This window comes from Rattus rattus, chromosome 15 (assembly GCF_011064425.1).
Source record: "Rattus rattus isolate New Zealand chromosome 15, Rrattus_CSIRO_v1, whole genome shotgun sequence".
In the NCBI taxonomy this organism is placed as follows: domain Eukaryota; kingdom Metazoa; phylum Chordata; class Mammalia; order Rodentia; family Muridae; genus Rattus; species Rattus rattus.
In genome coordinates, this window is record NC_046168.1 from 54,378,284 (window position 1) to 54,392,887 (window position 14,604).

Below are 14,604 nucleotides of genomic sequence, written 5' to 3' on the forward strand. Positions count from 1 at the left end.
ATCTCGTCCCTCCCAGACCGACGTTGCGGGATCGAACGGGGGTCGCGCGCGAAAGCCCGGGAAGCGGGCGCGCTGGAGCCCGCGCTCGGCGAAGGGCGCGCGCGCGTCCCCGCCGCTAGATGGCGCTGCGCAGCTTGCTCCGGGCCGGCGGCCAGGCAGCATAGGTTCCCGCCGCCACGGCGGCCTCTCTAGCCAGCAGGCGCTGCTCTGTGGTTCCGGGCGGAAGTGAGGCGCAGAGCGGAACGGCCTCTGGTGACATTTTCTTGGGGCGGCGCGGACGACTGAAGGGAATTGGTGTTGGAGGCTGCGGAGGCGGCGAGCTCTACTCTGCCCCGCTGCAGGGGCTCCAGCCGCGCTCCTCTGCTCGCCGCTGGGAGTTGTCTGAGGAGAAGGGGGGCGGCGGGGCCGCGGCGGCCCGAATCTGCGGCCCGTCAGCGCCGCCCGGGTGGGCGCGTGCCCCGACGGGGCGCGCGGGGCCGGCGAGGAGGCACGGACGGCGGGGCGCAGGTGAGGCACGAAGGGGTGCGGGGCCGCGGCCTTGGTTGCGGGGTGAGCCTCGGGGTCGGGGCTGTGTCCCGGAGAGGTGCTTGCGAGGCGGAGGGGAGCGGGGCCGGGGCTGCAGGCTCTGCGGCGTCCGAGCTTGGGGTCACGACGGCGGAGGCGCGGCCCGGACCCCTCGCCTGCCCGCCCGCCCGCCGCGGTGACCCTCGCGTCCTCTGCCCGCCGGTCCAAGTGCCCTCCTCCGGCCGCTGGCACCGAGTGGGCAGCGGGCTGAAGGGACCGCAGCCCCTCAGGCCGCAGAGTTGTGTTGGAGCAACTTTGCGGAGCCCGGCCCACGGGAGCAGCGGAGGCGGCCCCTCCTCCAGCTCGGTAACGGAGGCAGGCACCCACACCAGCCCGAGCCGCGGAGAGCCCCCTCCCGCGGTGGCCTTGAAGGAGCGAGAAAGGGCTTCCCGGGCTTGGTGCCGGCCTCTCGCCGCTTCCGCGACTGTGGGTCGGCTGATGCCCAGAATCTAGGTGCGTGGGTCTCCCGACAGTGCCCTGCGACTTTGTCAACTTTAAAGGCCAGCTCAAATGTATTCCGAGGACCCCCGGGTTAAGGACTCTCTTGCCTCCCCCGATTTCCCAGAGTACCTCACCAGTATCACTTCTCACCGTTTACCTTACAGCACTTATTTTTATAGTGTATTTGTGTGTGTGTATGTGTGTGTTTAAATGGAACAGCCCCCTGTCAGACTCGTCTGCCATTCATTCTCACCTTTAAAATTACCCTATCTTTATCAACAAAGTGGAGGCTCGCGGGTTGAAGGAAAGAACCGGTGCAGCCCTTGCAGATCCTTCACCCCTCGGGCAGTCTGTGCTTGCAGTGCTTTTGGTTTTGAGTTTGAGCCCTGCTCTCTGAATCTTTGCGTCCATTTGGGCGAACGGTTCCACCTATGATGCTTTCTTTGTAAAGGTTGGAGCACTTAATTATAAATGGGTCCGACAGTTTGCTTAGCTTATTACTGTATAGTATTGTTAGGCTCAGGTTAACAGTTTGAATCTTTCTCCTCTTGGGATATTTTAAGGATGGAGGCTATTAACTTCGCAATGTAGTTTTGCTGATCCTGGCAATTTGGATTTCTCCAGTAATCAGAGCATCGCCTTTTGGTTTAACAAGCAGTTTAGAGACCTACATATGTATCGTCTGCTATCTTGAAGAATTACAGCAGTATCTCCCCCCCCTTTGGAGGATCATATTTATATGCTATTATAACGTTAATGAGGGTGTATTGTGCATAGTACATTGTTGATAAGTGTGTAATTATTAATTAAATTTGAATTTAGGAAGCAAGATGGACTTTACTTCAGTGACCTATATACTACTTTAAAAAGAATTTGACCGAAATTTCAATTCATTCTATTACATGAGAAAAAATGTTTTTAACATATAAATCGACTTTCTTTAGTATGCGTCTCAGTAATGCTGTTTTTTGTTTATTTTGGTATTCGTTTTTGGTTTTTAAGATAGGGTTTCTCTGTGTAGTCCTGGGCGTCCTGGAACTAGCTTTGTAGACTAGGCTGGCCCTGAGAGAGGCCTTTGGCTCTGCCTCCCAAGTGATAGGAGTAATGGTGTGTGCAAATGTGCCTGGGGCCACCGCAGCCGGCCGCTTACTGCTGGATTCTTACAATGGTAAACCACACTGATTCTGCCTGCCTCTGTCCCCCTTCCCCCCACAATGTGTGTGTGTGTGTGTGTGTGTGTGTGTGTGTGTGTGTGTGTGTGTGTGTGTGTGTGTGTGAGAGAGAGAGAGAGAGAGAGAGAGAGAGAGAGAGAGAGAGAGACCAACAGTGTTTTGTGTAGCTAGCACAGACTGGTTTTGAACTCCCGATTTTCCTGCTTCCATCTTCCAAATGCTAACTAGGATTACAAGTGTCGTTAAAATAGGTGTAAACATTAAAGTAAACATAATAAATAGACTTTGAAAGACAAGGTGAAAAGTTACGATAGCTGTAACTGGAGGACCAAGTTAGTCAGGTTTTTTTCTTTTTAAGCCAGTCTCAGTCCTCCTGCCTCACCTTTTTCAGTTTTGCATGCTCAGATTTTTCAGTTTGTGTTAAATTTTTATATTTGGTTGCATGCACTGTTTTCTTAAGTGGAGGTCAGAGGAGTTTGTGGGAGTTGGTTCTCTTATTTACATCATGTGGATCCCAAGCACTGGGGCTAGTGTCTAACTTACCAAGCCATTTTGTCTCCATAAGTCAGATTTCTTATGAAATGCCACCTCAACTTTATGGAAGGTGGGCTGGATTTTTGAAACAAGAAATTTGCCCATTGTTAGCGTCATATTAAGTTCACAGTGCATTTGTAATTTAGCTGGTGTCTGCCTGTCTGTCTGCCTGTCTGTCTGTCTGTCTGTGTGCATGATGGGGAGGGGCAGTGTCCAATCTAGCCATGCATTTGTGGCAGTCTTTCTGCCTCTGCCTCTGCTTCTGGAGTGCTGGGATTGCAAGTGTGTGCCAATACTCGTGGCATTATTCACTCTTAATGTGTATCCATATGACACTGTCATGATACTGTTTTATGTGAGTAATTCAAACCCTACATAATGAAGATAAGTTTAACTTTAACTTCAAGTATAATGAAATTCTGCTCCAGCAGTACTTACTCTCAACCTGTGGGTCCCATTCCCTTTTGGGGTTGAACAGTAACAAGACGTCCTGTTATCAGATATCTGGCATATCAGATAGTTATGTTATGATTCATAACAATAGTAAAAGTACAGTTATAAAGTAACAACAAAATAATTTTAGGTTGGGGTCACCACAACATGGGGATCTTATTAAAGGTTTGCAGCATTAGGAAGGTTGAGCTCCGCTGTGCTGGAGCTCTGTGTTTAGTGTATGGCCTAAAGTTTTGTTTGTAATGTTTGTGTCGATATCAATACTTTAGAATTTTTTGTATTAATATTTTACTGATACTTTAATTCTTTTTACTGAGCCAGGTATGATAGCTTATGTCTATAATACAAACTGAGGCAGAAAGATCGCTTTAAGTTCATGACCAACAGGCGTGACAGTGAGATTCAGGACAGCCTAGATTATAATGTGGGATTGAATCTCAGAAATACTTCTGTTTACTACAGAACTAATAATTTCTGTGAGCTTGTGTGGTTACTCATTATTCAAGAAGTTGTTTTTGTGGGAGCACTAACCTTACAGTTTTGCTCCAACATGTACAAGAAGAGACATGATGGACAGGCAATTTGAGTATTTTTCCCCCTTTAAAGCTTGGATGTAGTAGCAAACCAATCCTTAGCTTGGTAACTTTAATAATAATTATCCTAGACCTTCATTTTCCTGTGTGTAACTAGCTGCATGAAAATAACTTAGAGTATATTGTACTTACTCAGTTGGTAATGCTTGAAACCTCCAGCAAAATACATTATTATTTATTTTTTTCTTTTCTCTTTTTCGGAGCTGGGGACTGAACCCAGGGCCTTGTGCTTGCTAGGCAAGCGCTCTACCACTGAGCTAAATCCCCAACCCCTAAAATACATTATTAATGTGTGTTCTCTGCATACTCATTTAAGTATATTGTTGTTGTAGTTAGTATGTATGTATGTATGTATGTATGTATGTATGTATGTATGTATCTATCTATCTATCTATCTACAAAGTCTAAATAGCCTTTGCTGGCCTGGAACTTTGTAGACACCAGGGTTGCTTCTAATTCATAGAGATCTTCCTGCTCCTGCCTCCCCTAATAATTTTAATATATTATTTTAAGAAAGATTTGGGGCCCAAATTGATAATTATGTAGGCAAAATAAAATAGACATAATAACCAGTAAAGTGATGATATACGGACAAAGAAGACAATATTCACGTGGGACTTTTTTTATGGGAGATGAATCTTACTATTAGCCTTGGCTGGCCTGTAACTAACTGAGATCCGGCCTGCTTCTGCTGTGTCAGTCAGTGCTGGGATTAAAGGCATATACCACCACACCCTGGCCTCATTTGGCACCTCTTTATCCTCAGCCTGAAGCTATTGATTCTTAACACTTGCCAGCAGTTCCATAGAGCTGTGATGGAGCATGCTCAAGAAACGTCAACTTTTGAACCTAAGGTTTCTAGACAAGCATTTTCTGCTAGGGACAGGCCTAAGTGAAATCATTAAGCTCTGAGTTGCCTTGTGCTCTTAGGAAGGAGTGGCTGTGTTAGACAGAGTAGGGCCAAGTGGTGAAGATTTCTTAGTTTGCTAATGGGGGGAAGATTGTGAATTTTCTTTTAAAATGACGTCTCATCTCTTAGTTGGAATGAGAACTTAATTAAAGACAAAGTGTTATAGCCCAGACTGGCCCGGGATTTGTGATCTTGCTACTTAGCATTCAGAGTGTTGGAAGGCACACAGGTAGGTAGGACATCCACCCCAATTCACAAGCAGTAGGCAGAGATGGGCAGGGGGAGACTGAGACTGGGTGTGGTGTGGGCCACCCCCAGTGACACACTCCTCCAACAAGGCCACACCCAATCCTTCCCAAACAGTCCCACCAACCAGGGACCAAGCATTCAAACACAGGGGCCTATGGGGCCATTCTTATTCAAACCACTGCAATGGGATGTGCCTCTTCTGAGCCCTCTCACTGGCCCTGATGAATATTTTTCTTTAGTTTCTTTGAATTTGACTAGTGTCATGAAACTTTATAAAGACAATTTTGTCAGTCTTTGTCTCTTAAATGTACCTACTTTGCTTATTCTTTCAGAACTCTCTTAGTTGAACTTCAGGGAAAGAAACAGTGCTTCTTGTGTGGGCGGCGTCTCTCTCAGATGAGTGGGATTGATGTTCAGTTTTCACACTCAGCCTACAGGGCCTGGTGGTAAAGAAGGGATCAGGGTGAGCTAAGAAAGTAACTTGTTCTTCTTTTCAGTGTTTCTGAGCTCCTAGAAGAGCTACACACACACACACACACACACACACACACACACACACACACACACACACACACACACACACACACATACACCCCAAGTACAGACTTGTAGTAACAGCACCTTGCAGTGAGTTTAAAATATTTTAGCCTGTATGAAAGATTTGGTTAGTTGTTCTACTTGGGATTTCTGGGTTTGACTTGGTTCTGGCAAATAACCTTGTTACTTTTCTTATATGTATATACATAGATATATATAATTTATTTCATATATGTGAGTATATTGTCACTGTCTTCAGATACACCAGAAGAGGGAACCAGATCTCATTACAGATGGTTGTGAGCCACTAGGTGGTTGCTGGGATTTGAACTCAGGACCTCTGGAAGAGCAGTCTGTGCTCTTAACCACTGAGCCATCTCTCCAGCCCTATTTTTCCTATCTTTACTTAAAATAAGGAACTTTTCTTCACTCAGCCAATAGGTACATGTTGTAAATCCATAAATCCAAGTATGAACTTGGCTTTATTTACACATTTCCTGGGATTTTTTTTTCTAGTTAGATAAAAAGTGTAACTCTTATCAACAAATCCTCCTTTGTGTGAATGTAGGTGAATTTTACAAAGTGGTTAAATTGAAACCCCTTTACTGAGTTTTGAAGTACTAGGTGGGGATGGGTACACAGATAAAATAGTTTCTAGCCAAGGAGATGATTCTAGGGAACCAGATGATTCCTGAGTCTCCTTCCTGCTTAGAATGTGGGAGGAGTATGCTATAAGGGAAAGCACTCACAGCAGTGTAGGCCACAGCTGGGGTTTTCCTTCGTAAGCCATTTTCAATAAGGCTTGGAAAAAGCCACAGTTTTCTTAAATGGCTCTCTAAGCTTAAAGTGCCTGGAGACAGACAGACAGACAGACAGACAGACTTACTTACTTACTTTCTTTCTTTCTAAATATACTGTCAGTTCCTTTGCAAAATGCATTTTTTTCCACCTGGATTCAACTTTATGTATTAATAAATTAGCGTGGGTGGTTGTCCAAAGAGCATCAGTGGTAAACCTATTAATATTTTTGGAGTAGCTATATTAAAAAAATTTAAAGGTTTTATTACTATTATTATGTGTGCCTGTTCATTTGTGTAAATATGTGCCACCACTTTGTGTTTACTCAAGGAGACCAGAAGAGGGTGTTGGGTCCCCAGGAGCTGGAATTACAGTCAGTTGTAGACTGCTTTTGGTGGGTTCTGGGAATTGAATTTAGGTATCCTAAGAGCAGGAAGTCCTCTTTTAACCACTGAACCTTTTTTCCCCCACCCCCTAGAACATCCTACTCTCTCCCCTTCCTCACCCCCTTTTCTTTTCAGTTTTTATTTATGAATGGTTTTTGATGTAAATATCTTTTTTTTTTTGGTTCTTTTTTTTTTCAGAGCTGGGGACCGAACCCAGGGCCTTGCGCTTCCTAGGCAAGTGCTCTACCACTGAGCTAAATCCCCAACCCCTGTAAATATCTTGAAGATTAAATGTTGTGGAATGCTTTTTGTGATTTTTTTTTCCCTCTTATATTCTCTTTTTGTTGTATGGTTTTCTGATACTTGAATTTTCTCAAATTTTATCTTGTCTTAGAGTAGCTGTTTCTAAGAATGTGTTTAAACTAGAATTGGCTTAGTCTAGAAACTAAGTTTTTATTTACATGATTGACATTAGAGAATTAAGATTACTGACTGAAATTTTTTAAATGGGGTCTTCTGAGTTTTAGAAATAAGTTTTTATGATGTTTAGAGTCAGTATTTTGTTAGCTGCTGTGTAGTTATACAAAGATATTGGGGATATGGAAGTTGGGTGTGGAGTATAAACCTCTAGGAAAACAGAGTTGTTCTCCTTTCTGTATTAAGAACAAAAATCTCATGTAGTTGATTTTAAACAGTGTCTTTCCTGTCTGCCTTAGTATTATCCTAGAACCATATTCTTTGGTCATTTGTTGTGGTGCACACCTGTGATCCCATTACTTGGAAAGTAGTAGATTGAGAGTTCAAGGTCACCCTCAGCTACTTAGTGTGTTTGAACAAGCTTGGGTTTGTGAGACCCTATTCCTTCTAACAAAACAAAAGAGGGACCCTAGCTACTAAGCGTGACCCTGAGTCTGATCCTGGGGACTCATGGGAGGAGAGAAGGGGCTCCTGCAAGCTGTCTTCTGACTGCTTATGGACATAGGGGACTGTGGCACTCAAACCCACACATATGGGAAATAAAGTTAAAAAAATTATTGAGAAAGGTTGGGTGTTTTGTATTTTCTTTCTTTTCTTTTTTTCGGAGCTAGGGACCGAACCCAGGACCTTGTGCTTGCTAGGCAAAGTGCTCTACCACTGAGCTAAATCCCCAACCCCGTGTTTTGTATTTTCACACAGGATCCCACTTCGTATCCCAACCTGGCCTCGAACTCTAAACAGTCTTCCTGCCTCAGCTCTCTGGATCTGGGATTATGGGAATGAATGAATCACCATGCCCGTCTAATAAAAATGTTTAAATTTTTAAAAAAGATTTATCTATTTAATGGGTATGAGCACACTGTAGCTGTCTTCAGACACACCAGAAGAAGGCATCAGATCCCATTGTGAGCCACCACGTGGTTGCTGGGAATTGAACTCAGAACCTCTGTAAGAGTAGTCAGTGCTCGGGGTTGGGGATTTAGCTCAGTGGTAGAGCGCTTGCCTAGGAAGCGCAAGGCCCTGGGTTCGGTCCCCAGCTCCGAAAAAAAGAACCAAAAAAAAAAAAAAAAAAAAAAGAGTAGTCAGTGCTCTTAACTGCTGAGGCATCTCTCCAGCCCCTAAAATTTTTTTGATTAAGCAACCACCTTGTGGCTCACAACCATCTGGAATGGGATCTGATATCCTCTTCTGGCATGTAGGCTCCATATGCAGAAAGAGCACTCATATACATAAAATAAATAAAATCTTTAAGATTTTTTAAAAACTTATGTCTAACCTATCACTAGCACTAACTGCATAGCTAAGGCTACTCCTGAGTTCTTGACCATCCATCCTGTCTCTACCCCACGTGCTGTGATTCTATGTAGGCCTGCACCAGCACTCCTAGGTGAGAGGCATACTCTTGTATTTGTTCTGAGGCAGGGTCTCACTATGTAGTTTTTGCTGACCTAGAAGTTGCTTTGTTGCTTCCCTAGTCCTTGGATTAAAGGACCATCACAATGACTTTATTTTTTATTTTGTAAAGATTAGTTTTTAAAAGTGTATGTGTGTTTGAGTGTAAACTGTGAATGAGTACGGATGCCGGAGAGAGTCAGAAGAGCTTGTTGGAGATAGTTGTGAGCCTTCTGATCCCCTGCACGAGCCTATTGACTACTGAACCATCTTTCCAACCTTGAAAAACGTTCTTAAGCTGACATTTAATCATCAAGTGTTGTCTGTCTTTCTCAGCTGCAATCTGAAGAACAACTTGCTATGAGCCTGAAGGTATGCATAGTGGGCCCGTTTTTAGAGGTGTGCATAGTGGGTAGGTTTTGGCAGCATTTTTTTAGGAACTTTAGATCCCAGCATATGTGGTGACCTATGCTTTGAGTCATCTTCTGAGAAAGCTAGAATGACAAGAGCAAATGTCTTAGAGAGATTAAAACTGTATCTTAAATTATTATTGTATCTTGAATTGTTCTTGATTTACAGTAATGGTGCTTTAGAGTGAGTGCTTTAGAATTTTTTCCCTCACTGCAGCGCTTTTTGCATTGGTATCTTCCTTTGCCTTCTACTTGATGCCACTGTATTCCCGGTCCTGGTGCAGGGCCAGGCTCATCACAGATGCTAGAAGTGGTAGCATCTACAGTCCGTGCAGTGACTGGAGGAGCTGTTACTGCTCCTGGCCTGTTCATAGGGCTCCTATCAGTTTGGAGAAGGTTGATTGGCGGATATGCAAAGCTGCCTTTGTGGTTATGTTTCTGTGCTTGTTAGGCCAGATCCCGCATGTTCCTGGTAACTAACTCCATTCAGCTTTCTTAATTTCAGTGTTCCTTTTATGTGCTTCAACCCTGTGGCACTCATTCTGCAGCCAGTTTCACCCTTACAGAAAGAAAAACCAAACAACTTAATCACAATGAAGGATAATAAGTTAATAATTCCAAGTGTCTTGTGGGAGTGTTCAGGCTTCCTCATTATTTCATAAATGTGTTTTTATGGTTATTTAGATCAAGAACCAAATACAGTCTTTGTGTTGTTTAGTAATCTCTAGTTCCTCTCTTTTTCTTTACACATGTATGAAGAAACTGAAAATTTCCCACAGTCTGAATTGGTTAGTTCTGTTCTGTGGAGGTGGTGAGCATGGTCTTCAGGCTGTGCGTGTTTGCTAGTTGATGTCTTCTGTTATGAGGATTGATTTGGTTCCTTTTCTGAGATGCATATTCTTTTTTCTTTTTTGGACATTTTTTTTTCTTGGATGGCGAAGAGTCTTTATAGTTAATGTTGAGTGCTTGCCTCAGGAGGCACATGTTTTGTTTTGTCTGTGATGATAGCCTTTGTTGATGGTAATTGACCAGCTCAGTTAATGAATTTCTCCTGTTTCATCATTTCCAATTGGGAGTCTTTTGCACTTGTGCCACACACACACACACACACACACACACACACACACACACACACACACACACACACACACGTTTGTTTGTGGCCTCTTAATTCTGAGAGTTAGGGAAGGATGGATTTGCTGTGGAGAAAGACTTGTTTTGCCCTAGTCTATAGATGTTTCTATTCCAATCCTAATCTTTGGTTCCTGCATAGTTCACATTATGGCTTCTTAGTGGAAAAACTAACCTAAAATTCTAGCAAATAGATGAAAGCTTCTGGGAAACATTTTTTTTTTTTTTGAGGCATTGATACTTAGAAGTACTGTTCTTACCAGGTTTAGTGGCTTATGCCTATAATCCCATTACTTGGGAGGTGTAAGTAGAACAATCAGGAGTTCAAGGCTAGCCTGGGCTACATGAAACCCTGTCTAATAAAAACAAAGAACAAAACCCTCTTTGAAGAAATGTATTTGTTGTGACCATAGTCTGAACGATTAAATAACTCAAGTGTTGATTTTCTTAGATGACTGCTAGTATTTACAGTTCTCCATTTAATACATTTTTATAGCTGGCTATCTATACTTTTTTTTTTTTTAAAGATTTTATTTATTTATTCATTTTATGTATGTGGGTACACTGTCACTGTCCTCAGACACACCAGAAGAGGGCATCAGATCCCATTACAGATGGTTGTGAGCCACCATGTGGTTGCTGGGAATTGAACTCAGGACCTTGGGAATAGAGAGCAGTCAGTGCTCTTAACCGCTGAGCCACCTCTCCAGCCCTACTTTTTTTTTTTTTTTTTTTTTTAATTAAGGGGGGTGTTGGGGATTAAACAATAGGATTTTGGGCATGCTAGGTAAATACTCTAATACTGAGCTACATCCTGGGAGGTTTATTTACTTATTTAAGAGTGTTTAGCCTGCATGTAATAAGTGTGTGTGTGTGCTTATGTGTGTGTGCAGTGGAGGTCAGAAGAAGGTATGGGACACCCTGGGACTGGGAATATGGGCTGTGGGCCACCACATGGGTCCCAGCAGCAGAACGCAGTCCTCTGCAGGTACTCTTGACCACTGAGCCCTCTCCTCAGCCCCAGGCCTTGGTGTTTAAAGATGTGATCTCTGTAGCTCAGGGTGTCCTTGAACTCAAAGCCTCCTGCCTCTGCCTCCTGTATGTTGGAATTGTAGGTATATGCCATGCCCTGGTCATACCACAGTACTGCAGGAAGGGCCCTCTTGTCTAATATGTAAAATAACATGGTTTTGATTTTTTTTTTTTTTTAAGTGTTAGGGATGGAACCCAGGACCTTGCTTATCCTAGGCAAACATTCTCTTGTCACTGGATTACATTCCTAGCTTATGAAATACAGTAAATCTCTTTGTGGCAGCAGTTGCCCCAACCAGCAGGAAGTAGGTGCACAGAACTGTTTGAAAGCCCTGTTTCATTCTGGTTTGATCTTTGTGTGTTACCGTTTGTCTTCGTTTCCAGTCTGTATGTTTTCTGTTCTGTTTCTGTGATTAGAAGACTAAGGGGTTGGGGATTTAGCTCAGTGGTAGAGCGCTTGCCAAGGCCCTGGGTTCGGTCCCCAGCTCCGAAAAAAAGAAAAAAAAAAAGAAGACTAAGCAGAGCCAGTAGTAAAGGCCAGCCCAGTCTGCATGTCACGGTCTTGGGCTACACATTGAGGCTCTCAGAGTCACAGAGACCCACCAGCCTGTGCTTCCCCAAATTTGAGGATGAAAAGTGTGTATCACCGTACCAAGTCAACATTTTTATTGTACATTTTAAGTGTAGAAATAGCTCAGACACCAGGAACTACAGAAGTATAATTAAATACCCACAACTCGGTTGTTGTTGTTTCATTTGGTTGTTGAGACAGGGTCTCTACGTAGCTCTGCTGTCCTGAATTTACCATGTAGACTAAGCAGGCCTTGAACTCACAGAGATTTTCCTTCCTTTGTCTCCCTAGTCTGGGATTAAAGGTATGGGCTATCTTACCGTGCCACAACTTGTTCTTAGGGATTTTTATTTTATTTTAGTTTTTGGAGGGGTGCTCTTGATTGCAACTATTTGGGAAATGTGTGTTGAAGACAGGACAACTTGTAGGAATCCATTCTTTTCCTCCACCATGTAGGCTCAGGGATCACACTTAGGTGGTCAGGCTTGGTAACAGGTGTGCTTACATACTGAGCCATCTTGCCAGCCTAGGTTGCTTTTTTTTTCTTGACAATTTTTTCAGTATAGTATTACAAGTATTCAAGGAATTTATTTCCCAATCAGGTAAGACAATGTTGGTTTTGTGTTTAAGGGAAAATGATCAAAAAGCAGTATTTATATTTATAAAATAGCATAGTATTTATTTATACTAATAATTTGTATTAATTGAGCCATAGATCTAGACAAGTGTCTACATACAATTTGCATATTCTGTAGATCTTTTGAAAAAGTACTTCATTTCTAAAGCCTTGTGTTGTTAAGAATACACTTATTGGTAAAGTCTGTGCCCAGAGAATATAAACCAGAATGTTCTTAAGATTCTATTTCAGTACTTTAAAATGATATATATTTTTTATTTTTTATTTTTATTTCTATTTCTTTTTTTTTTTTTTTTTTTTTTTCGGGGCTGGGGATTGAACCCAGGACCTTGCACTTCCTAGGCAAGTGCTCTACCACTGAGCCAAATCCCCAACCCCCCTATTTTTATTTTTTTTTAAAGATTTATTTATTTATTATATATAAGTACACTGTAGCTGTCTTCAGACACACCAGAAGAGGGCATCAGATCTCTTTATAGATGGTTGTGAGCCACCATGTGGTTGCTGGGAATTGAACTCAGGACATCTGGAAGAGCAGTTGGGTACTCTTAACCGCTGAGCCATCTCTCCAGCCCCCTAAAATGATATTTTAAAAATATATTTTTATTTATTTATGTGTTTCTCTGCTTGTTTGCATGTGTTCTCTCTCTCTTTCTCTCTCTCTCTTTGTGTGTGTGTGTGTGTGTGTGTGTGTGTGTGTGTGTGTGTGTGTGTGTGTTGGTAGCTGTAGGTATAAGTGCCCTGCAGGCCAGGAGAGAGCCCCTGAACTGGAGTTACAGGTGGTCAAAGAGCTGCTTGGTGTAGGTGCTAGGAACTGAACCCAGGTTCTCTGCAAGAGCAGCTAGTATTCTTATCGACTGGGTTCACTCTCCATCCTTATCAGTATTTGTGTGTGTGCTGAGGCATGCTTTCTTGTAGCTCAGGCTGGTCTAATCTTTCTGCCTTTATAGGCGTGTACTACTATGCTAAGTTTCTTTTTTTTTTTTTTTTTTTGGTTCTTTTTTTTTCGGAGATTGGGATCGAACCCAGGGCCTTGCGCTTCCTAGGCAAGCGCTCTACCACTGACCTAAATCCCCAGCCCCCTATGCTAAGTTTCTATCCTGGGATAGAACCCAGGGTATCACATGTAAACAAGACCTCTTCCAACTGAGCCCTATCCGAAATTCTTGCCTCAGCATCTTGAATGTGCCCTATCATGCTCAGCTATACTTGTTTTCCATTTGTGTTAAATATTAAGACTGGGCGTGAGGGATTATTTAGAACATTTAATGAAAGCCTTTTGCTAAGGTCTTAATTTTTGTCTTTCCAAAATTTATGTGTTGAGATCTTCACTCCCAGCATTAGTATTAGTAAGGTGAGGCTTTGGGAGGTGATTAGGTCATGAGGGATCTGCCAGAATGAGTAGGATTAGTGCCTTTATGAAAGAGGCCAGAGAAAGATTAGATGAGATCAGGAGTGTTCAGCTACATTGGCTGTGGGCATTGGAGAGGTATTAGATTGCTTCTCCCTTCCACCATGTGAGGATTCAGTGAGGAGGAGCATTCTGTAAGCCAGGATGCAGACCCTGGCCAGATACCAGATCTGCCAGAACCTTGATGCTAGGCTGTGTAGTTGCTATGACTGGGAAAAATAAGCTCTGTTGTTTAAGCCACTGAGTCTCTGATATGTTAGAGGCAACCTGAATGCACTCAGGACACTTTTCTTCAAGAAATACTTTTAAAAAAACTCTGTTATGTGTATATGTATGACTATATGTACATTTATACGTGTGTATGTGTGTGTGTGTGTGTGTGTGTGTGTGTGTGTGTGTGTGTGAATTGAGTTTAGATAAGATTTCATTGTGTTGCCCTAGCTATCTTGGAACTTAATATGTAGACCAGGCTGGTCATGAATTTGCACTGTTTTCTCCTTTCTCTGCCTCTTAAGTCCCTGGCTTATTTATTTGAGACAGAATTTTGTTTTAAAGCTCTGGCTGGCTTTGGACTTCTCATCTCTCTTTTGCTTCTCAAACTCTGAGGTTGCAGACAGACACTAGTAATTTTGGCTTAAAAAAATTTTAAAGGAGTCTGTAGCTGAAGAAAACTTATTTAAAGGACTGTTTTAAATCTTATTAGTCATATATTTGCCATCTTCAGGGAAAGCTTGCAAGTAGAAGGCCCTCCTGAACAATTTAGTCAAATCCTGTTTCAGAATAAAATTAAAAAAGGGGCTGATGATTATAGGTAGAGCACTTGCCTAGTATACATTAGGTTTTGTTCCAACCCGCAGTAATATAAAAGCAAATTTTTACTTACTGATTTGAAGCAAAGTTGGATTA

The 14,604-nt window shown here is 42.8% G+C and overlaps 1 protein-coding gene across 2 annotated transcripts in view; it reads left to right on the plus strand.

Annotated features, from left to right (window-relative positions):
* The first annotated feature begins 240 nt into the window (after positions 1-240).
* Positions 241-14,604, plus strand: part of C15H18orf25 (chromosome 15 C18orf25 homolog) — an 86,424-nt gene continuing 72,060 nt past the window's right edge. For both annotated transcript variants that reach the window (XM_032885728.1, XM_032885730.1), the window contains exon 1: positions 241-507. The gene's annotated coding sequence lies outside the window, so the exon portion shown is untranslated. The remainder of the gene's footprint in view (positions 508-14,604) is intronic.